The sequence below is a fragment of the Rhinatrema bivittatum genome, chromosome 9, assembly GCF_901001135.1.
Source record: "Rhinatrema bivittatum chromosome 9, aRhiBiv1.1, whole genome shotgun sequence".
Lineage (NCBI taxonomy): Eukaryota > Metazoa > Chordata > Amphibia > Gymnophiona > Rhinatrematidae > Rhinatrema > Rhinatrema bivittatum.
In genome coordinates this window covers 202,089,074-202,112,962 of record NC_042623.1, presented here as the reverse complement: position 1 = coordinate 202,112,962, position 23,889 = coordinate 202,089,074, and the positions used below count along the sequence as shown (strand labels likewise).

Below are 23,889 nucleotides of genomic sequence, written 5' to 3'. Positions count from 1 at the left end.
TTGTGGGGGGATTGGCCGCATGTTTTCCACCTGCTATTACCCCTTACAGTATAAGGGGTAATAATAGCGCGTGTAAAACGTGCGGTCAAACGGGGCCTGCCAGTTACTTATGCATGATTCCTTCTTACTGCACTAGCATGCTCTGCATACCAATACTGTGAAGTGGGCACAATTGGTGGAGATAGAATTCCAAGATAAAAGGTCAATGTTCCTACTTGATCTGATCTCACTTGCTACTATGGCAGCACTTGTAGCAAATTTCATGATATGCAAGGGTCAGAGACAGGGACAGATCAGTTTCAAGGCACACTTGTTGGAGTAGCCTTTTGAGGGTTTCTGATTATTTAGAGAAAAACAAGAGTAAACAATAAGCTGGCGGGCTTGTATAAATAAGGCTGTGAATTCTGGTAGACATGTCTTTAGGGGCTTGGAGTGGACCCTGCCCTAGGTGTGAAGGGCTGCAAAGGTCCCATAAAAAGAGGTAGTCTAAGGTTGTGGTCAGTTTAGTCTCTTTCTTGGATTCCTTGTATGGATATCCATACTTGCCCTAAGATTTATGTTCAGCTAAGCAAATAAGGCAATGCCTCCAGAGGGGAACCAGACATAGCTAGAGATACTTCAGTATTTATTTGAAAAGCTTTATATTCTGCTTCATTCAAGTAAAAGTTTGAAGTGGATTACAATACTACTGTCACAAAAAAGTACAGAGGCTAATAATAAAAAATGCATAAAAATAAGCAGTATAAACAAATTACAGGCAGAAAGCTGAAATCATGCTAAGGTGACATTTGAGATTCAAAATTTGACAGTCTCAAAAGCCTGGCAAAACAGCAGGTCTTCAGTGCTTTTTTAAAGGCTTTCAGACATGTAATTGTACAAAGGGCTTCTGGCAACAAGTTCCACCAACAAGGGCCTGCCACCGAAAATGGAGAAATTACTTACTTGATAATTTTGTTTTCCTTAGTGTAGACAGATGGACTCAGACCAGTGAGTTATGTGCTCCTCTGCTAGCAGATGGGAGACAGAGTCAGATTTCAAGCAGACATCATCCTGGGTACATATACCCCTGCTCTGAACTCACTTCCTCAGTAGCCTCCTTGAAAAGCCATTGTGGATATGTGTTTTACACAACTTGGTTATACTTATTAAACTTGATTAACTGATTCAACTGAATTTAAAAAAAAAAAAAAAAAAAATGTAGACCGCCAGTGCACTCAAGTAAACACCGACACCAGATTAACTATGGGTGTCTTGAACTAAGGGAAGGCAAGAGCTTACCCGTATTTATTTGTTCTCAAGGTTCTCTTTCCCAGGTTCTCCTTCTCTGGGGGCAGGTGTGGGCGGGATGCTGAGAACATCTGTCTACACTAAGGAAAACTAAATTATCAGGTAGGTAATTTCTCCATTTCCTAGCATGTAGCCAGATGGACTCAGACCAGTAGGATGTACAAAAGCTATTCCCGGACAGGGCGGGAGGCTGCTCGTGGCCCACTTAGTACTGCCCTTGTGAAGGCTGCGTCTTCTCTGGCGTGAACATCCAGGCGGTAGAACCTGGAGAAGGTGTGTAGGGAGGACCACATCACCGCCAGACAGATCTCGGCAGACGATAGCAGTTTGGTGAAAATAGAAAAAACTGAAAGGAGCAGCTACAAAAGTAAAAAATGTCGAAGAGGTGTGGTCATTGTTAAAAAATACCATCCTAGAAGCACACAATCCAGATGTATTCCACACATTAAGAAAGGTGGAAAGAAGGCAAAACGATTACCGGCATGGTTAAAAGGGGAGGTGAAAGAAGCTATTTTAGCCAAAATATCTTCATTCAAAAATTGGAAGGATCCAACAGAAGAAAATAGGATAATGCATAAATGTTGGCAAGTTAAATGTAAGACATTGATAAGACAGGCTAAGAGAGAATTTGAAAAGAAGTTGGCCATAGAGGCAAAAACTCACATTAAAACTTTTAAATATATCTGAAGCAGGAAGCCTGTGAGGGAGTCAGTTGGACCGTTAGATGACCGAGGGGTTAAAGGGCCACTTAGAGAAGATAAGGCCATCGCGGAAAGATTAAATGATTTTTCTTCGGTGTTTACTGAAGAGGATGTTGGGGAGGTACCTGTACTGGAGAAGGTTTTCATGAGTAATGATTCAGATGGACTGAACCAAATCACGGTGACCCTAGAAGATGTGGTAGGCCTGATTGACAAACTGAAGAGTAGTAAATCACCTGGACCAGATGGTATACACCCCAGAGTTCTGAAGGAACTAAAAAATGAAATTTCAGACCTATTAGTAAAAATTTGTAACATATCATTAAAATCATCCATTGTACCTGAAGGCTGGAGGATAGCTAATGTAATACCCATATTTAAAAAGGGCTCCATGGGCGATCCGGGAAACTACAGACTGGTTAGCCTCACTTCAGTGCCAGGAAAAATAGTGGAAAGTGATCTACAGAACATATAGAAGGACATGGTTTAATGGAACAAAATCAGCATGGCTTTACCCAAGGCAAGTCTTGCCTCACAAATCTGCTTCACTTTTTTGAAGGAGTTAACATGTGGATAAAGGTGAACCAGTAGATGTAGTGTACTTGGATTTTCAGAAGGCATTTGACAAAGTTCCTCATGAGAGGCTTCTAGGAAAAATAAAGAGTCATGGGATAGGTGGCGATGTCCTTTCGTGGATTACAAACTGGCTAAAAGACAGGAAACAGTAGAATTAAATGGACAATTTTCTCAGTGGAAGGGAGTGGGCAGTGGAGTGCCTCAGGGATCTGTATTGGGACCCTTACTTTTCAATATATTTATAAATGATCTGGAAAGAAATACGACGTGAGGTAATCAAATTTGCAGAGGGTACAAAATTGTTCAAAGTAGTTAAATCACAAGTAGATTGTGATAAATTGCAGGAAGACCTTCTGAGACTGGAAAATTGGGCATCCAAATGGCTGATGAAATTTAATGTTGATAAGTGCAAGGTGATGCATATAGGGAAAAATGACCCACGCTATAGTTACACAATGTTAGGTTCCATATTAGGTGCTACTACCCAAGAAAGATCTAGGCGTCATAGTGGATAACACATTGAAATCACTGAAGACTCATGCCTCCTTCGCCACCTAAATGTCAGTAGAATCCTGTTGCGATACCTGGAAAGATCAGAACAGATGCGCAAAACAGATCACTTGTTCGTCCTTCACAGCGGGAAGAAACAAGGAGAAGCAGCCTTGTGGGCAACAATAGCCCGCTGGATCAAGGAAGTAATCAAGGCAGCCTACATAGAGGCAGGGAAGCCCTTACCACTGCAGGTTAAGGCTCATTCTACTAGGGCCCAAGCAGTATCTTGGGCAGAGACCGTAAGAACATGCCATACTGGGTCAGACCATGGGTCTATCTAGCCCAGCATCCTGCTTCCAACAGTGGCCGATCCAGGCCATAAGAACCTGGCAAGTACCCAAAAACTAAGTCAACTTAATTAATAGCAGGTAATGGACTTGTCCTCCAAGAACTTAATCCAATCCTTTTTTACACAGCTATACTAAATGCACTAACCACATCTTCTGGCACAAATGCCAGAGTTTTTGTGCGTTGAGTGAAAAAGAACTTTCTCCGATTAGTTTTAAATGTGCCACATGCTAACTTCATGGAGTGCCCCCTAGTCTATTATCTGAAAGACTAAATAACCGATTCACATCTACCCGTTCTAGACCTCTCATGATTTTAAACACCTCTATCATATTCCCCCTCAGCCGTCTCTTCTCCAAGCTGAAAAGTCCTAACCTCTTTAGTCTTCCCTCATAGGGGAGCTGTTCCATTCCCCTTATTTTCGTAGCCCTTCTCTGTACCTTCACCATCACATTTATATCTTTTTTGAGATTCGGCAACCGGAATTGTACACAGTATTCAAGGTGCGGTCTCACCATGGAACGATAGAGGCATTATGACATTTTCCGTTTTATTCACCATTCCCTTTCTAATAATTCCCAACATTCTGTTTGCTGCTGTCCTCTCAACTTAACCCCTCCCCTCCTTCAAAACAGGAGGGGAGGGCCTGGATTAGTGTATAGGATGCCTGCTTTCCTTTGGTCTCTTTGCACCAGCCTTAGTCTCACCTCCTCCCCTCCTGTCGCCTGCAAACTGTAAGAATAGGTCCTAAAGAGATGAGGGCCTAAAGAGAGAGCGAGCTCATACTGAAAGATTTGTTGAGCTAAATTTTGCTAAATTAGTGTATAAATCACTAATTATACAAATAAAATAGCTAAACAAGCAACTAGTTCAGCATACTTTGGCTTTATAATAAACTACCAGCATACATTTACCTCTCTAAAATCAGTTTTGGGGGGGGGGGGGTGTTTGGGGGTTTTTTAAGTTTCACATAAAAGTTTTAAAGCATCTCTCCCAATGAAAGCCCTATTTTTAGAATCTTAGGATGTGCCTAGAATTTTTATTTTGAAATTTGATTTTTTGCTGGCTCCTAGTCCCTCCAGCAATTTTCATCACAAGCCGTTTAAGTTAAAAACACAGCACAGAACAGTGCCTTAGGACACTCTGGCGCTTATTAGAGACAATAAGCATTTTAAAATGGACTGTGTCAGTACCAATAACAGATAAATGGATGACATTTATAACTGTTGTATATTACATTTTCTTGAAATTTAGCTTCGTGTTTTATAAATGTCATACAAACTTTTACAGTAAATCACATCTGCTTTTATCTTTCTCCATGGAAACCACAGAAGATTAAGATATCAGAGCCTCTTCCCAGTCAGCAAGAATGGTGCCTGTGGAACAGTGCTACAATCACCAGCCTACCCATACAGCAATGGAGCAGGGGGGGGGGGGGGGTGCGGGAAGAGGCTGCCTCTAGAGCAAGCTCTCACCGCAGGACAGGAGGAAGAACCCCCTGCCCTAAAAAGCAGGTCCCACTGGAGCAAAGAGCACTAGGAAAACCTTTGATATCTGCCTGCTGGAACTTGCAAAACTGCTGCCTAACCTCTCCAGAGACAGCCTGAAAGGCCTTTGACTCCAGCTTTGGGCTGCTGTGCAATTTCAAACCAGGAAATACTGGGATTTAGCTTTGACACAGGATTACTAAAAGGCTTCCTGGCTGCAGCAGCCTTTATGTAGGGAACATCATCAATGGAAGATTTGTTCTATCTGCTATAGCAAGATAGCACAAGGAATGATAAAGCAACATTGCTTACCTTGTAATAGGTGTTATCCCAGGACAGCAGGATGTAGTCCTCACATATGGGTGACGTCACTGAACGGAGCCCAGGTGGGAAAGCTTTCTGTCAAAGTTTCTAGAAACTTTTGACTGGCCCTGTGAGGCCACTGAGCATGCTCAGCATGCTATGATATTCTCTGCCACAGGTGTCTTCTCTTCAGTCTGTTATATAGCATAAAGCGTTAGCAAAAATAAAATAATAAATGTATGAGGCCCAACTCCGCGGGGTGGCGGGTGGGTTCTGTGAGGACTACATCCTGCTGTCCTGGGATAACACCTATTACAAGGTAAGCAATTTTGCTTTATCCCAGGACAAGCAGGATGCTAGTCCTCACATATGGGTGAATAGCAAGCTAGAGGCTGAGTCATTTTGTATTGAGGCAACAGTGTAGTATTGTTGTGAAATGAGTCAGCCGAAGATGAGAGAACATTGGATGTAGAAGGAGTTGGGATTAAACTGGAAACAAGTTCTTTAAGACAGATTGTCCATAGGCTGAATCTTGTCGTCCTTCTTTGTCTAAGCAGTAATGAGCTGCAAAAGTGTGAAGAGAACTCCATGTTGCTGCTTTGCAGATGTCTAGAATTGGCACTGAACGAAAATGTGCTACTGATGTTGACATTGCTCTTACTGAATGTGCCTTTACTCGCCCTTGAAGAGGGAGGCCTGCTTGTTCATAGCAGAACTCTATGCAATCTGCTATCCAATTGGATAGGGTATGTTTACCCACTGCTTTACCCGGTTTGTTTGGGTCATAAACAAAAAGCTGAGTGGATTTTCTGTGGACTGCAGTACGGTTTAAATAGAAAGCGAGTGTTCGCTTGCAGTCCAGGGTGTGTAAGGCTGTTTCTCCTGGATGGGAATGAGGCCTTGGAAAGAAAGTAGGTAAATTTATAGATTGATTCAAGTGGAATTCCGAAACTACTTTGGGAAGGAATTTTGGGTGTGTACGGAGAACCACTCTGTCATGTAGGAACTTTGTATAAGGTTCATATGTGACAAGTGCTTGTAACTCACTAACCCTTCTAGCTGAGGTAATGGCTATGAGGAAGATAGTCTTCTATGTGAGAAATTTAAGATTACAAGAGTCGATGGGTTAGAAAGGAGAACGCATGAGTCTTGTTAGAACCAAATTCAGATCCCAGCTTGGGACAGGTTTTCGAATTGGTGGTTTCAAGTGAGTTAAACCTCTCATAAATCTATTTACAAGAGGTTGTGTGGAAATAGGTGTTTCTCCTATCTTGTTATGGTAAGCAGAGATTGCACTTAAATGTACTCTTACAGATGAAGTCTGGAGACCAGAGTCCGACAGATGGTATAAGTATTCTAGTAGAGAAGCTGTGGGGCAAGTGAAAGGATTTATATCTTTTGCTGAGCACCAAAAAGTGAATCTCTTCCATTTAGAAGAATAGTTCTCTCTTGTGGAAGGTTTACGTGAAGCTATAAGCACTTGAGATATATGGGATGAAAGATTGAGTGGTTGTAATATTAAGCTTTCAACATCCATGCTGTCAGGGATAGGGACTGAAGGTTGGGATGGCGCAACCGGCCCTGGTCCTGAGATGAGAGTGGGAGCTACTCCCAGACGAATGGGATCCCTGACAGAGGTCTAGGAGTGTGGGAAACCATACTTGTCGAGGCCAATGTGGGGCTATGAGTATCATGGTCCCTTTGTCTTGCTGTAGCTTTACTAGAGTTTTGGTTATGAGCGGTATTGGCGGATACACATATAGTAGGCCTGAGTTCCAAGGGCGAGCAAAAGCGTCCTTGGCTGGTTGATGGTTCTGTTTGTGTAGAGAACAGAATTTGTCCACTTTGTGATTCAGATGTGAAGCAAAAAGGTCTATTGTTGGTTGACCCCAACGCTGAAATATCCTGGTTTCTACTGCAGTATCCAGGGACCATTCGTGTGGCTGGAATTGACGACTGAGTCGATCCGCTACTACGTTGTGTATGCCTGCCAGATAAGTGGCTCGTAGGAACATTGAATGATTCAGGGCCCAGCCCCAAATTTGTGCAGCTTCTTGACAAAGGAGATACGAGCCCATACCTCCCTGTTTGTTGATGTACCACATGGCTACTGTGTTGTCTGTTTGGATGAGAACAGTCTTGTGGGAAAGGCAGTCCTGGAATGCATGCAGTGCATAACGTATCGCTCGAAGCTCCAGAAAATTGATTTGATATGTCGCTTCGAGTTTTGTTCAAGTCCCTTGAGTGTGGAGATTGTCTATATGAGCTCCCCATCCCAAGGTGGATGCATCTGTAGTTAAAGTTATCTGTGGGACTGGTTGTTGGAAAGGTAGGCCTTTGCACAGGTTGTCTTTGTTGGTCCACCAAAGTAGAGATGATTTCAGTTGTTGGGTCACTTGAATTGGATAATGAAGTGGTTGAATGGCTTGAATCCATTGTGACCTTAAAGTCCATTGGGTAACTCGCATGGCTAGCCGTGCCATAGGAGTAACATGAACTGTGGAGGCCATGTGACCTAGCAGTATGAGAAACTGATGAGCTGTGGTTTGTGTCATTAAGGAAATGGACTTTGCTAGTAGAATGAGGGCCTCTGCTCGATCCATAGGTAGAACTGCCTTTGCTAGATCTGTGTTCAACTCTGCTCCTATGAATTGAAGTAGATGAGTTGGAGTAAGATGGGATTTTTGATAATTGATGAGAAACCCCATGGAGTGAAGGAGAGCAATTGTCCTGTTGAGAGAAGTTATTGCTCCTTTTTGAGATGGACTCTTTATGAGCCAGTCGTCTAGATATGGAAAAACATGGACACCTTCTTTGTGCAAGTGTCCTGCTATTACTGCTAGACATTTGGTGAAGACTCTTGGAGCAGACGTTAGTCCAAATGGTAGAACTCTGTATTGGTAATGTTGATGGAGTACCATGAAGCGCAGGTACTTGCGATGAGGAGGGTATATTGGAATGTGAGGATAAGCATCTTGAAGATCCAGAGAACAAAGCCAGTCCCTTGCTTGAAGAAGTGGAAGTATGGTGCCTAGAGAAACCATTCTGAATCTTTCTCTCTTTAGAAATTTGTTGAGATTTCTGAGGTCTAGGATAGGACGTAGGCCTCCGGTTTTCTTTGGAATGAGGAAATATCTGGAGTAGAATCCTCTGCCTTTCTGTGACCGGGGCACTGGTTGAATGGCCTTGGATCAGAAGGGTGGATAATTCTGTTTGTAATTGATGAAGTTGAGAGTTTTGTTGTTGGCAGAATGTTGGACATTCTGGAGGAATGGAAGTGAAATTTAGTTTGTAACCTCGGGCGACTATGGAAAGAACCCATTGATCTGAGGTTATGTTTTGCCAATTTGTGTGAAAGAGGTATATTCTGCCTCCCACTGGCAGATTTGGCTTGGGATTGCAAGGTAGAATTTGTCCTCTGGTGTAATCCTCAAAAGCCTGTTGCAGGCCCTGTTTGTGCAGGAGGTTGTGGATGAGCCGGTCTGGGTTGTCTGGCTTGGGATCGTTGTGTTGGCCTGGTAGATCTACCCCTATTTGCTTGTTGATAATACCTGCGAGGCCTGTAATAAGAGCGTCTTACATCTCTACGTGGAGGACGACGAGAAGTTTGGTTTGCAGGTTCTTGAGGGGTTTGAGACAGTTGTTTAAGGGTCTCCATGTGATCTTTCAGCTGTTGTACCGCCTCTTGAATTTTATCTCCAAAGAGATTGTCCCCAAGACAGGGAAGGTCAACAAGCTTATCTTGAACCTCAAGCCTGAGGTCAGATGCTTTGAGCCAGGCCCACCGGCGAGCAGTGATTCCTGCTGCTGCTGTTCTTGAAGCAGTTTCGAAGTTATCATACACTGCTCTTACTTCGTGTTTCCCTGCTTCAAAACCTTTCGATATGATTGCTTGAGCAGGCTCTTGAAATTGTGTGGGTAAGGAAGTGATGTACTGTTCCATCTCTTTCCAGAGATTTCTCTGGTGTTGAGTTATGTAGAGCTGATATGCAGATATTTTTGTACTCAGCATGGAACTCTGGTAAATTCTCTTACCCATTGTGTCCAGGAACCTGTGGTCCCTGCCTGGTGGAATGGAGGAATGTGGGCGCACACGCTTAGATTTTTTCTGTGCTGATTCTACCACAACAGACTGGTGTGGCAATTGCTGTTTTTGGTACCCTGGAGCTGGCTGAACAATGTAGGTGGTTTCCACTCTCTTGTTTACTGCAGGGATTGAAGCTGGGTGTTCCCAGATTCTCTTCTGAAGATCCAGCAAGACTTCGTGTACAGGTACTGCTAATACCTGTTTGGGTGGATCCACGAACTGTAACACTTCAAGCGTTTGTGCTCTTGTGTGTTCCTCGGCAGTCAACTTAAATGGAATGGAATCAGACATAGTTTGTATGAATGATGAGAAGGAAAGATCTTCTAGGGGTGACTTCTTCCTTCTGTCAGGGGAAGAAGGGTTAGACATGAACTCCTCTGAAGAAAATTGAGAGGGTTCACCATCCCAGGAGTCTTCTGAATCTTCCCTATAAGTTGACTGGGTTGTTGGTGCTGGTGGGATATGAAGTCCTGAAGGCCCAGGTTGAGGATCATCGATGAAAGTTTCTGCAGATGTTCTTGGGGTGATAGGCGGTAAGTTGCCGATGACAGTGTGGTACCTTTGTAGAAGGTGACGGTAAAAGGCCTCATCTTGTATTTCTGTAGGCTGATCCGGTGGTGGTAGGGATACTGTCGATGGAATCATCGATGGAATTTGAAACATCGATGTGGATTGTGTTTGGAGCCTCGGTGTTGTGGTGATGAATCCTGTCGAGGATCTTGGAATGAAAGATATTGTAGTCATCGGTGTTATCACTGGCATCGATACCGAGGATGTAAGTATCGGCATCGATGAGAGAGTCATCGGCATTGATACCGAGGATGTAAGTATCGGCATCGATACCGAGGATGTAAGTATCGGCATCGATACAGAGGATGTAAGTATCGGCATCGATACAGAGGATGTAAGTATCGGCATCGATGCTGAGGGTATCGGCATCGACCCAGAGGTCGGCATCGACAAGCCTGTCGGAATTTGTTGCTCCTGTAGAGCTTGTAGGACAGCTTGTTTAATAAGTGTAGACAATTCTGGTTGTGAAGACACCGATGGTGTGCGCGGTGGCGGTGCCGCGATGTCCATCGATGACGTCGTAGGTATTGGTGACTGTGAAGGCCCAACCACCGACGTATCTTGATGTTTAGGCCGCTTTGGCATCGATTCGTCCTGGGACACAGATGCGGACGATGATCGATGTCGATGTTTGGCTTTTGAACGGTCTGTCAACTTAGTGGAGATCACAGATGATGGCGAGGACGGATGATCACCGGAGCCATCCGGATGCGGTTTTTTTCAGTAAAACTTTCTTTGTTGCTCCTGAAGAAGGGATTAGCTGAAGAGAAAAAAGGTGTTCCATCTTCTCTTGTCTGGCTTTTCTTCCCTTAACTGTCATTTCTGCGCATTTGGTACATGTGCTGACGTCGTGTTGTTCCCCGAGGCACAGTACACATTCCAAATGCGGATCAGTGATGGACATATTTCGGTTACATACCGGACATTTTTTGAAACCGGTCACCATTTTCGATCGACGGCCGATGAAACGAACGTGTGTAAAAAATTTTCAGCCGAAAATTACTACAAGACGGTACTCACCAGCCGGCGAGGCAGAGACTTCCCCGTGACAGAGAATATTTAGAGAAAACTGATTTTTCAGTCAAAAAAAGAGATTCCCGACTAAGGGCTATCAGTCCGCGGTGCGAACAGCAGCGCGGAAAAGTGAAGACTGAAGAGAGACACCTGTGGCAGAGAATATCATAGCATGCTGAGCATGCTCAGTGGCCTCACAGGGCCAGTCAAAAGTTTCTAGAAACTTTGACAGAAAGCTTTCCTGCCTGGGCTCTGTTCAGTGACGTCACCCATATGTGAGGACTACATCCTGTTATCCTGGGATAAACCCCAAAACACCCACTCCTCCCCCAACATATTTCGTGAAACATCTAAACTTCTTTCCCATTTTATACCCTTAACTAAAGGTCTTTAAAACGAGAAGGTCCTTCCTACTCTGTTCCACTATGTGAAGAGACCTGTCCTAGGCATCAACATACAAAGTACTTGCAAGAATCCACTTGAAAATCTAAAACTGTGTAGCCAGGAATGTGGTCAAACGGCTTATGCTATTAGTTACGGTTTCAGCAAGATATTGGTCTTATTACTATGGGAATGTATGTCGCTGCAAAACAGCTGTTTTCAAGCAGAAAAGAACATAAAACATTAACCATTTTAAGCCATATATTCTGGTACATGGAGATTTCCAAATTAAAAATGGTGCAAACTTTTAGTTTCTTTACATATACTTCTCAAAAACTGCACACATGGTGTGATTGGTGCTTGTCCTGTGAGCCTCTGGAGCAGGGGTGCCAACTCAGTCCTTGAGGGCCACAAACAGGCCAGATTTTCAGGATATCCACCACAAATATGCATGAGATAGATTTGCTTGTACTGCCACCATTATATCTCATGCATATTCGTGATGGGATATCCTGAAACCCTGGCCTGTTTGGGGCTCTCGAGGACTGGAGCTGGCCACCCCTGCTCTAGAGAGCAAAGGTGACTTTGTAAATATGAGACCTTCATGCAGCATATGTACAAAGATACAGGACTGTAAAACTAATGTACACCAGTGTAACTCTTTAAACTGCAGGCAGCCTGTATTTTCTGCAACACAATCTAATGAAAATCAAAACTACCAAATTTAAAAAATTGAAATTATTATAAACTTGCCTTTCCCCAGGAAGAGCCCAAGTGCATGCATCCAGCCAAGGACCTCACTGCAATGAAAAGATTAGATATAGCGGTGGGAAGGATAGGAAGAGATGTAAAAAAAGGAGAAAAATCCCAGGTGTAGTTGCAAAGTTTATACCAGCAAGGCAAAAGAAGAGAGAGACAGCAAAGTTGGGATGTAAAATATTAACCATGAATATCATCTGCTGGCACAAGCTGAGGACTTGCAGCAGACTACTGGGTCCCCTTTTCCTGCCGCACCGTACAGCTTCCCACGTTGGTACAGGCTGGGCTGATGAGTCCAGCTCAGGAAGCAAGCCGGCAAATTTTAGGAGGTGGCAGGAGGGTTCTCCCCGTGCACAGCTGCAAGACACTCTTCCCTGTATTTATTGTTTGAAGGGATACCTGCTCTCTCCTGAGTTTTATCTCTGTTTTGCACAAAATGAGGGAAACTTTCAAATTGTGCACAGAAGTGTAAAGTCTATGGGTACTTTATACTCTTAGACTTTACATACATTTTCAAAGGGGGAAAAACAAACTCTTTGAAAATAGGGGTCGAAAGAAAAATATGCACATAGACCTGCACCTGTGATTTCTTGCAAAATTATGCTTGTATGCAAATGTGTAACTTAGTGTGTATGCACACAAGTATTAATCCCTCCCTGACTCCGTCCCACCCCCCAGAAATGCCTCCTCTTTGCACACAGAAGTGTGTGTGTGTACTGGCACTAAGCGTGTGCTTGTACAGGCATAGAAGGTAGGAAGTTTCTCAAAAGCCCATTTCTGAGAGTACTACACTGTTCTACTAGTGGAAATGCCTTTGAAAACAGCCCACTAAAGGAATGGAAGGAACTGATCAATGTCTCCATGTTTGTTGTGTTTTAATATTTGTGTTTGACATGCTTTTGTGTTTTTGAATTTTATCTATATATTGGAGTAGTGTGGGATATAAATCAGTTTCTCTACCTCAGCAGGGCAGGCAATGCAGACCTGAACAGGTCTCACATGCTCAAAAGAAGAGCTGAAAGCCCTACTAATCTTTTAAAACAAAGGGGGGAAGGGAGAACCCATCACAGTGGACTTATTCCCTCTGCTTACAAGTGCAAGAGAGGGGAACGATCACTGTGATGCAGGCAGCTAGCATGGTTAGTTACCTTGGCTGTTATATGTGGCTGCTAAAGCTCCTCCATTGCTGCTGCTGCTCAACACTCAATGAGTTACACTTAGTGCTCACCATGCTCCATCTCATTCCACTTGAGGATAAAGCACAGCCTGGAAGCACTCAAGAGGAAAAGCTCAGGAAGGTGAAGATGAGGAGGTAGTGTGTGCTGCTCAAAGCAGGGCCCAGCTATCAGTCTCTGCATGCTGCCTATTACCACAAGGGCACATGCTGTAGCTAGGAAGAAGAGGCGGCAGCATGCATGATTACAAATCTCAGAAAGGAGCTCCTACACATGTAAGAGCCACTTCTGGAAAAACAGAACTCGGGTGCTGGCATGGATCCGAGCATGTGTGGTGACTTTTCCATGGCACAGTGAATAAGATATGAAGGCACGCTGGTTGGGAAACACTGGATTAAACAAACAACAACAACAAAAAGTAAGAATAGAGAAGACATCTGTTACATCTGTCTTCTGATCTCCTCCTGGAAAAAAAGACTGCTACCTTCCTTCCCCCAGATAGGTCCACCTCGAGTGTGTCCCACTCAGGAAAGATCTTGTTTGCCACATCCTAATCCAAGCATCATTTGTGAGGGTCCAGGCGCTGATTTAGTCAGTGTGCCAGATTGTCTCTTCCTGCAAGGTTGTGGCTCTCTGCTGTGGCATGAGCGCTGGCACAATTTTACACCCTGACAGGGTCTCAATACAAAATAGGCCTTAAAAGGAGACAGCTGAATCACCTCAGCAGAGGTCTTCTGCCTAGCCGACCGCCTACCCCTTGGGTTGAGTCTGCAGGTTCTGGCAGGATTTACAGGTAGAGCTAGGTCAAGGAAAGTCTAAATTTGGTCCGGGGTTGAAGCAGGCTGACAGCAGATGCAAAGAGGGATAAACACAGGGCAGACAGAGGGAGGAACAAGGACCAAATGAACAGATAGGGAGGTAAAACCAGAAGAGGAGCAGAAAAACTGGAAACAGACTGGAATAGGCAGCCAGACAGAGAAAAGATGGCAACTAGCATTGCTGAATATGAGGAGGAGACCTGTTGCAAAGGCACTGAATGGCAGTTCTGAGGTTGCTTTATAGTAGGGAGGAAATGTCATCATTAGGGTGTGTTCCAAATAAGGCCTGTAAGAAGTGCTCAGGAATTGAAAGTTCAGCCATGTTTCTGGGATGCTGCATGATGCTGGAGGTGCTTCAGACTAGAAGAGAGGGACATAACATCTCGAAAAGTGCATGCAGGTGCTGATTCACAATGACAAAATCGCATTTATAAAGGGACAGTTGCCTACACGAATACATGGAGGATTTTCACTTTTTGTAAAGGCATCTCTAGGATGGTGATCACCATAGATAAGAACATAAGAAATTGCCATGCTGGGTCAGACCAAGGGTCCATCAAGCCCAGCATCCTGTTTCCAACAGAGGCCAAACCAGGCCACAAGAACCTGGCAATTACCTAAACACCAAGAAGATCCCATGCTACTGATGCCAGTAATAGCAGTGGCCATTCCCTAAGTAAAATTAATTAATAGCAGGTAGTGAACTTCTCCTCCAAGAACTTAGCCAAACCTTTTTTTAAACCCAGCTTCACTAACTGCACTAACCACATCCTCTGGCAAATTCCAGAGCTTTATTGTGCGTTGAGTGAAAAAGAATTTTCTCTGATTGGTCTTAAATGTGCTACTTGCTAACTTCATGGAGTGCCCCCTAGTCCTCTTATCTAAAAGTGTAAATAACCGATTCACATCTACTCGTTAAAGACCTCATTATTTGAAAGACCTCTATCATATCCCCCCTCAACCGTCTCTTCTCCAAGCTGAACAGCCCTAACCTCTTCAGCCTTTCCTCATAGGGGAGCTCTTCCAGCCCCTTTATCGTTTTGGTCGCCCTTCTCTGTACCTTCTCCATCACAACTATATCTTTTTTGAGATGCGGTGACCAGAATTGTACACAGTATTCAAGGTGCGGTCTCACCATGGAGCGATACAGAGGCATTATGACAGTTTCCATTCTATTCCCTTCCTAATAATTCCTAACATTCTATTTGCTTTTTTGACTCCTGCAGCACACTGAGCCGACGATTTTAAAGTATTATCCACTATGATGCCTAGATCTTTTTCCTGGGTGGTAGCTCCTAATATGGCAATTAACACCATGTAACAACAGCAAGGATTATTTTTCCCTATATGCAACACCTTGAACTTGTCCACATTAAATTTCATCTGCCATTTGGATGCCCAATCTTCCAGTCTTGCAAGGTCCTCCTGTAATGTATCACAGTCTGCTTGTGATTTAACTACTCTGAATAATTTTGTATCATCCACAAATTTGATAACCTCACTAGTCGTATTCCTTTCCAGATCATTTATATATATATATTGAAAAGCACTGGTCCAAGTACAGATCCCTGAGGCACTCCACTGTTTACCCTTTTCTACTGAGAAAGTTGACCATTTAATCCTACTCTGTTTCCTGTCTTTTAACCAGTTTGTAATCCACGAAAGGACATCGCCTCCTATCCCATGACTTTTTAGTTTTCGTAGAAGCCTCTCATAAGGGACTTTGGTTTTTCAGATGGCTTTTGACAAACACCCTACATCTACCGGTTCATCTTTATCCACATGTTTATTAGCTCCTTCAAAAAAATGAAGCAGATTTGTTAGGCAAGACTTCCCTTGGGTAAATCCATGTTGACTGTGTTCCTTTAAATCATGTCTTTCTATATGCTCTACGATTTTGATATTGAGAATAGTTTCCACTATTTTTCCCGGCACTGAAGTCAGGCTCACTGGTCTATAGTTACCTGGATCGCCCTGGAGCCTTTTTTAAATATTGGGGTTACATTGGCCACCTTCCAGTCTTCAGGTACAATGGATGATTTTAATGATAGGTTACAAATTTTAACTAATAGATCAGAAATTTCATTTTTGAGTTCCTTCAGAACCCTAGGATGCATACCATCTGGTCCAGGTGATTTGCTACTCTTTATTTTGTCAATCTGGCGTAATACATCTTCCAGGTTCACAGTGATTTCGTTCAGTTCGTCTGACTCATCACCCCTGAAAACCATCTCGGGAACTGGTATCTCCACAACATCCTCATTAGTAAACACGGAGGCAAAGAATTCATTTAGTCTTTCTGCAATGGCCTTATCTTCCCTAAGAGCCCCTTTAACCCCTATGTCATCTAATGGTCCAACCGACTCCCTCACAGGTTTCTTGCTTTGGATATATTTTAAAAAGTTTTTATTATGAGTTTTTGCATGAAACCAGAAACTAGTGCACATGCCCAGAGGAACATTCAGGTTTTCCTAGAAAGCTTTAGAAATAGTGATGGCGAACTCCAGTCCTGGAGTACCAAACAGGTCAGGTTTTTAGGATATCCAAATAAATATGCATGAGATAGACTTGCATACAATGGAGGAAGTACATGCAAATCTCTCATGCATATTCATTGTAGATATCCTGAAAACCTGGCCTGTTTGTAGTACTCGAGGACTGGAATTTGCTATCACTGCTCTAGAAACATGTTTCCACATTGGTACCAATGGAGTCTCCCACTTGGGCACCTGTGATTTCACCTTGTCTTCAGAGAAAATTATTCTGTTTTCATACATCCTTAAGCAGAGCTATTTTAGTAGGTCATTAAAACTAATTAGTAAGTTTCTAGTTCAAGTATTAATAAAATTGCATGGCTTTTTCCACAAGCAGCTTATATAAATACACACCCACTATAAACCTTTGAAGCTGTTTTTACACTCTAAGGAGAAAAATGTATCTACTGGTATTTTGTAGATAGGCTGTCATATTGCAAATATAAAAGCAGCCATATTTGATACTGAAATTGCAGAAAATTCACCAACAAAAACCAGGAACAAAACAATAATATGCTAAATAGATGTTTTCCTATGGAATGCCAAAATCTACAACCAAAGTGAATGATTGTAATAGATACATGCAATGAGGCAGTCATTCAAAAGCTAAAACAAACAGAATTCAGACTTAAAAAAAAATTTGAGGCTGGGTTTAAAAAAGGTTTGGTTAAGTTCTTGGAAGAGAAGTCCATTAACTGCTATTAATCAAGTTTACTTAGGGAATGTGGTAGGCCTGATTGACAAAACTGAAGAGTAGTAAATCACCTGGACCGGATGGTATACACCCCAGGGTTCTGAAGGAACTAAAAAATGAAATTTCAGACCTATTAGTAAAAATTTGTAACCTATCATTAAAATCATTCATCGTACCTGAAGACTGGAGGGTGGCTAATGTAACCAATATTTAAAAATGGCTCCAGGAAGCTACAGACCAGTTAACCTGACTTCAGTGCCATAAAAAATAGTGGAAAGTGTTCTAAATATTAAAATCACAGAACATATAGAAAGACATGGTTTAATGGAACAAAGTCAGCATGGCTTTACCTAAGGCAAGTCTTGCCTCACAAATCTGCTTCACTTTTTTGAAGGAGTTAATAAATGTAAATAAAAGCGAACCAGTAGATGTAGTATATTAGGATTTTCACAAGGCGTTTCACAAAGTTGCTCATGAGAGGCTTCTAGGAAAAGTAAAAAGTCATGGGATAGGTGGCGATGTCCTTTTGTGGATCTCAGACTGGCTAAAAGACTGGAAACAGAGTAGGATTAAATGGACAATTTTCTCAGTGGAAGGGAGTGGGCAGTGGCGTGCCTCAGCGATCTGCATTGGGACCCGTACTTTTCAATATATTTATAAATGATCGGGAAAGAAATACGACAAGTGAGGTAATCAAATTTGCAGATACAAAATTGTTCAGTTAAATCACAAGCAAGAAAAAGATCTAGGCATCATAATGGATAACACATTGAAGTCATCTGTTCAGTGTGTTGCGGCAATCAAAAAAGCAAACAGAATGTTGGGAATTATTAGAATGGTGAATAAGACAGAAAATGTCATAATGCCTCTGTATCGTTCCTTGATGAGACTGCACCTTGAATACTGTGTACAATTCTGGCTGCCGCATCTCAAAAAAGTTATAGTTGCGATGGAGAAGGTACAGAGAAAAGCGCCCAAAATGATGAAGGGAATGGAACAGCTCCCCTATGAGGAAAGACTAAAGAGGTTAGGACTTTTCAGCTTGGAGAAGAGACGACTGAGGGGGGATATGATAGAGATGTTTAAAATCAAGAGAGGTCTAGAACGGGTTAATGTGAATCAGTTATTGACTCTTTCAGATAATAGAAAGACTAGGGGGCACTCCATGAAGTTAGCATGTGGCACATTTAAAACTAATCGGAGAAAGTTCTTTTTCACTCAACGCACAATTAAACTCTGGAATTTGTTGCTAGGGAGTGTGGTTAGTGCAGTTAGTGTAGCTGGGTTTAAAAAAGGATTGGATAAGTTCTTGGATGAGAAGTCCATTAGCTGCTAATAAGTTGATTTAGAAAATAGCCACTGCTATTACTAGCATGGGACAGACTTAGTTTTTGAGTACTTGCCAGGATCTTATGGCCTGGATTGACCACTGTTGGAAACAGGATGCTGGGCTTGATGGACCCTTGGTCTGACCCAGTATGGTATATTCTTATGTTCTTGTGGGTCCCAAAAGATGCAGGAACTTATGCACAGAGGCTCGACAACTGAGAGATTACCTGCACCAGGAACATTAGGGCCAGCGCTCGGCACTTGGGCAAAAGAGCCTTGCCCTGGGTTTTGTCAAATCTGGCCCCAATGAAGTCAAGGTGTTGAGAAAGAACTAGCTGGGACTTTGGGTAGTTGATCAGAAACCCCAGGATCTGGATGGTAGATTGGAGAGACCATAATGCCCCCTACCTGGTGTCTCTCTTGATAAGCCATTCATCCAGATAGGGGAAGACCTGCACTTCTTGTATGCTCCTACTACCGCCAGGCACTCTGTGAAGGTATGTGGCGCGGATGCAAGGCCAAAAGGTAGCACCCGATATTGAAAATGCTCCTCTCCCACCAGGAAACAGAGGTACTTCCGAAGATTGCGAGAGATCGCAATAGGAGCATAGATGTCTATTAGGTTGAGCAAGCCAAGCCAGTCCCCGCTCTTCAGGAGAGGGATTAAGGTGCCCAACGAAACCATTTTGAACTTCTCTCATAGGAGAAATCTATTCTAAGTCCTCAGGCTCAAGCTAGGACAAAGGCTCCCTGTTTTCTTGGAAATCAGTAAAACTCACTGTTCCACTGATCTGGCGAGACAGGCTCGACGGCTCAGGCTATTAAGAGGACAGAGAGCTCTACTCGAAGTATTTGCTGAAAATCTCCAAGAGGGGCATGGAGGGGATTCCGAGGGAACTCATTGGAAGTGTAACTTATACACTCAACAAACAATGGATAGGACCCATTGGTTCAAGGTGACAGAGCCAACAGTCTGCCTCCAACTGGGGGGGGGGGGGGGGGGGGTGTTCATCACAGGTACGGCTTGCTGGCTCAAGCTCCCTCGCAGCCAGTCAAAACCCCATAGCAGGGCTGGTGGTGGCTGCCTCATTCGTGGTCTGGCTGGTGCATGTTGAAGCCTCTCCCTACTAGCAGGAGGATAATACTTCCCTGAAAGGTAAAAGAGGCGTCTCTAGCATTACCATGATGGCCTTCTGCCAGCGGACTGAGGGTCTGAAGAGGGCAGACAGATGTTGGATAGTTTCATGATAATGCTTAAGCTGTGCTACCACCTCTTTTATCTTGTCTCCGAAGAGATTTTCCCCCATACAGAGGAGGTCTTAGATATGGTCTTGTACCTCTGGCTAGAGGTCAAAAGCCCGAAGCCAGGCCATGCATCAAGCTCCTATGCCTGTCACCGGTACCCTTACCACTGTTTCAAAGACATCACAAGCCAACCCTGCCCTCATGTTTGTCACACTCCAAAACCTTGTTGGCTCACTCACTTTCAGGAAGTCCTCCTGAAACTGTTAGGGAGGCACTCCACTAGATCTTGAACTTGTTTTCAGAGGTTCCTGGAGTATTGGCTCATATAGAGCTGGTAACACACAATCTGGGCTGCCAGCATGGACTCCTGAAAAGCTTCTCTTCCTAAATCATCCAGAGCCCTGTGATCATGACCTGGAGAAGCCAAAGCATGGGTCCGTGACATTGCCGACTTCTTTAGGGCGGATGCCACCACTACAGACTGGTGCGAAAGCTGTTGATGTTCAAATCCCGTGGTGGGTTGCATCAAGTAGACCGCATTTATGTTTCAGTTTACTGAAGAGATGGAAATGTGTTGCTCCCACAACCGGACAAACAGATCTTTGAAAATATCATGTACCTTATTGTGACAACCTCCTTTGGGGCATCCACAAATTGGAGGACTTCTAGATCTTATGCCTGGAATCTTGTTCAGTCAAGAGCTGAAAAGGCACCGATTCCGCCATGGCCCTCACAAACCCAGCAAAGGTTAAGTCTTCCGCCGATGGAGACTTATGCCTCTTCCTCTGGAGGAGAGGGCTCGGAGGGCAAATTCTTGGAAGTCCCCCATGGAGGATGGGGATGCCTCATCCTCCCCAAGGATCATAGGGCGGGTCATCTTCGCTCTGTGTGCCTGGTGACGCCTGGGGTGCAGCTCCCAATGAGCTCTTGTGCAGAGACCCCCAAAGGCCTCAGTAGCTCAGAGGCACAGGAACTGATGATACCATTGGAGCCAAAAAGGTATTCCAGCTCCGGAGGTGCTGTGGGTATCAGGATCACCTGGGGAACACAGTCAGCCCCAAAGGCACAGAGTTCAAAGAACCCATGAGGAGTACCGCCGACCAGGGTGTTGGCTGTGAGGGTGGTGCCAATGATCCCGATGCCCCCCCCCCCCCCCCTCACTGGAGGAATAAGTCATCAGGACAGTCTCCGATGAAGGCTGCACCGATGCCCTCTGTGGTAGTGAGGGAGCCCGGGGCATCGAGAGAGGATGCTTCAGCAAGACACCGAGCAGCAAATCCAGTCTCTCCAGTAAGGATATAAGTACTGATGGAGCTGGCTCCAGTGGCTCGATGGCCTGCCGGGCCTGGTCGACCGCTAGCCATACACGGCACTCGAACTCCTCCTCGAATACTGATTAAGATAGGACAGCTTGATGAGGCGGTGGCAAAACCAGATCTCCCTCGGAGCTCCCCACCAGAACTGTGGGGATCACACCTCTGTCCCTCAGGTTCGATGGAAGGCTATGCTCTCTCGGCCCGGGGCCATTTCAGGGCAGCTTGATCAGTGCCGGTGTATTCCCGAATTTGGAGCCATGCGATGGTGATGTTTTCTCGATTTCTCCTGATGCAGAGGTGGATGCTGAGAAGCCAGATCCTGGATCGAGAAAAAACAGACATTGGACGATCTCCCATGCCCAGCTCCACCTGGGAGCCTGACAACAGGGGGGGTGAATATCAAAGGGCCTGCGGCCTCTAAGATGCTCCTGTTGCCAATGGCTCAGACTTTTTGACCAAACTTAACCATTTTGTCCAGGCACGTATGAAGGCCCTTAATCATTTGGGAACAAAAATCACAACCCCCAGGCACAAAATGCAGACCTTATGGATATAGTCTGGGGGCAATGGTGGAAACTGGACGATGCCATAGGAAAAGAGCGCAGCGTGCAATACCCGGCAGTTACCAGGGAGCAGCACCTTCAGCAATTGACCGCGAACAATGAAGCACTTACTGCGACACCCGAAAAGTATCCCACAAGTGCGGAGGGACCCGACGGGGCTTGGGATAGAAACAAAATGTTTTCCACAAAATAAGCATCAGCTCCAAAATCATGAGGCACCAGCTTTGCAGAAAAAGACTGAGCATGGATGTGTGGATAGCAGCATGCTGAACATGGCTCAATGTGTCTGTCAAAGTTTCTAGAAACCTTGACAAATTTCTTCCGTGCCGGGCTCCATCTGATGTCACCCATGTATGAGGACTACCATCCTGCTTGTCCAAGGAGAAATAACTTTCCCTGAGCAAGATATGAGAAGTTTGAAAAATTACATAGGGACACAACCCCCCCCCCCAAACAACTTGCCATTCCAGGCTCTTTTTTTTTCCAAATATTTACAGGAGGGAGTATCTGTTTTTCTTCATTTTCAGTTCACACTGTACTCTAACTTTAAACAACACACACCATCCCCTTAGTTTTGTGCCAACTTTCCAAAAGGTAGCTTTTCTCTTGCTATTAATAAAAAACTTTCCTAGGAATCCAAGCTGTCATGGATCTCAAACTTTCCTAAATGTATAATTTTTCCCTGTTAGATAAACGTGGAACTCAAATAACTTAATATTTTAGTTTTCAAAACAGTACAATGTATTAACAAAGAATCTCTGCTTCTCATATAAATCAAGAGAGATTTTTTTCCTAACTGCTACCCAGGTTTCTCCAGGTTCAACAGGAACGACGACTATGGGTTTTTTTTCTCAGACCAGCAGATGGAAACTGAACCTTAAAAACAGATGGAGCTCCCACATAACTAGCTCAGGTCCTTTCTAATTTCTTCTCAAGTGGAAAAATATATTTATGTTTTACATTATTAGTTATGAAAACAAATCTTTCAACACTGAAAACTAAATTCCTTCATAAAATTATATACCTTTACCCTTTTCCCCCAATCCAAGTCTACTACACTTGGGTAGGCAATCCAGGTTGTTCTGAACAAACCCCATGAAACCTCATTAGCAGGTTAGAAGAATTCCGTTCCACCTAGAATGGCACAAGCCATGGGAACTGCTCAGCCAACTAAAAAATAAAAATGCTATGCACACACTATTCAGGAGGGACCTCATGTTTTGGCCATGAATGTCTAAGTACCATCCTCCTGAACTCCACATTAGCTGATGCTTCTACAGCCAAATGAATAAGGTTTCACAAATACAATACAATGTATTCAACTTTCTAAAGAGTCAGCAGATGTGTGGATTACAAATGACAGATTGCTCCATGCAGTATGTTTATTGCAAATCAGTATGCTCTTACAGTAATTTTTCAAAGTCACAATTCACTATTTCTCTGCATTTTTTGTAAAATACAATTAAAACTTAAAAAAATGCTGCTTGCATATGTATTCAACACCTTCAAACTAGTACCTTTTGCTGCAATAACAGCTTTAAGTATGCTAGGGTAAGTTTCTACTAGCTTTGCACACTGCTTCAGAGTGATTTTTGCGCAGATTTGCTCCAGGTTGTTCAGGCTGGTTGGATGATACTTTTGGACTGCAATTTTCAAATAGTGCCAGAGATTCTGAAATGGATTGAAATCTGAACATTGACTTGGTCATTGAAGAACATTCACCTTTTTGTTGTTCAACCACTCCTGTGTTACTTTGGCCTTGTGGATGGGATCATTGTCAAGCTGAATTCTCATGTTTTAGTTTGTTTTTTTTCTTTTTAGCAAACAAAGAGGTTGTCTTGCAGTATCTACCAGTACAGTATGTTGCAACATCCATCTACCCTTCAATTTTAACAAGGGAGAAGGAGAGGAAGCCATGAGGGGGGGGGGGGGGGGGGGGGGGGGGGAGCATGTGTGAGGGAGCATGAGGTGTGGCTGCCAGAGAGAGGGAACCTATGTGAGGAGACTGTGAAGGAGTGTATGTGTGAGAGATCAGGAGCAGGTGTGTGTGAAAAAAGGGATTGTGTGTATGTGAGGGAGCTTGTATGACGGTGTGCGTATGTGGAGCAGGATTGTTTGAGAGAGAGAGAGAGACACAGGAGTGTGCGAGAAAGACACAGACAGCCTGTATGAGGGTTATGTATTCGTGCTAGAGATACAGGGAGCCTGTA

The 23,889-nt window shown here is 43.8% G+C and overlaps 1 protein-coding gene across 1 annotated transcript in view; it reads right to left on the bottom strand.

The window, feature by feature from the left end:
• The window catches only part of DIPK2A (divergent protein kinase domain 2A), a 113,427-nt gene that overhangs the window by 50,991 nt on the left and 38,547 nt on the right, over nucleotides 1–23,889 (bottom strand). The gene's annotated exons all lie outside the window — the stretch shown is intronic.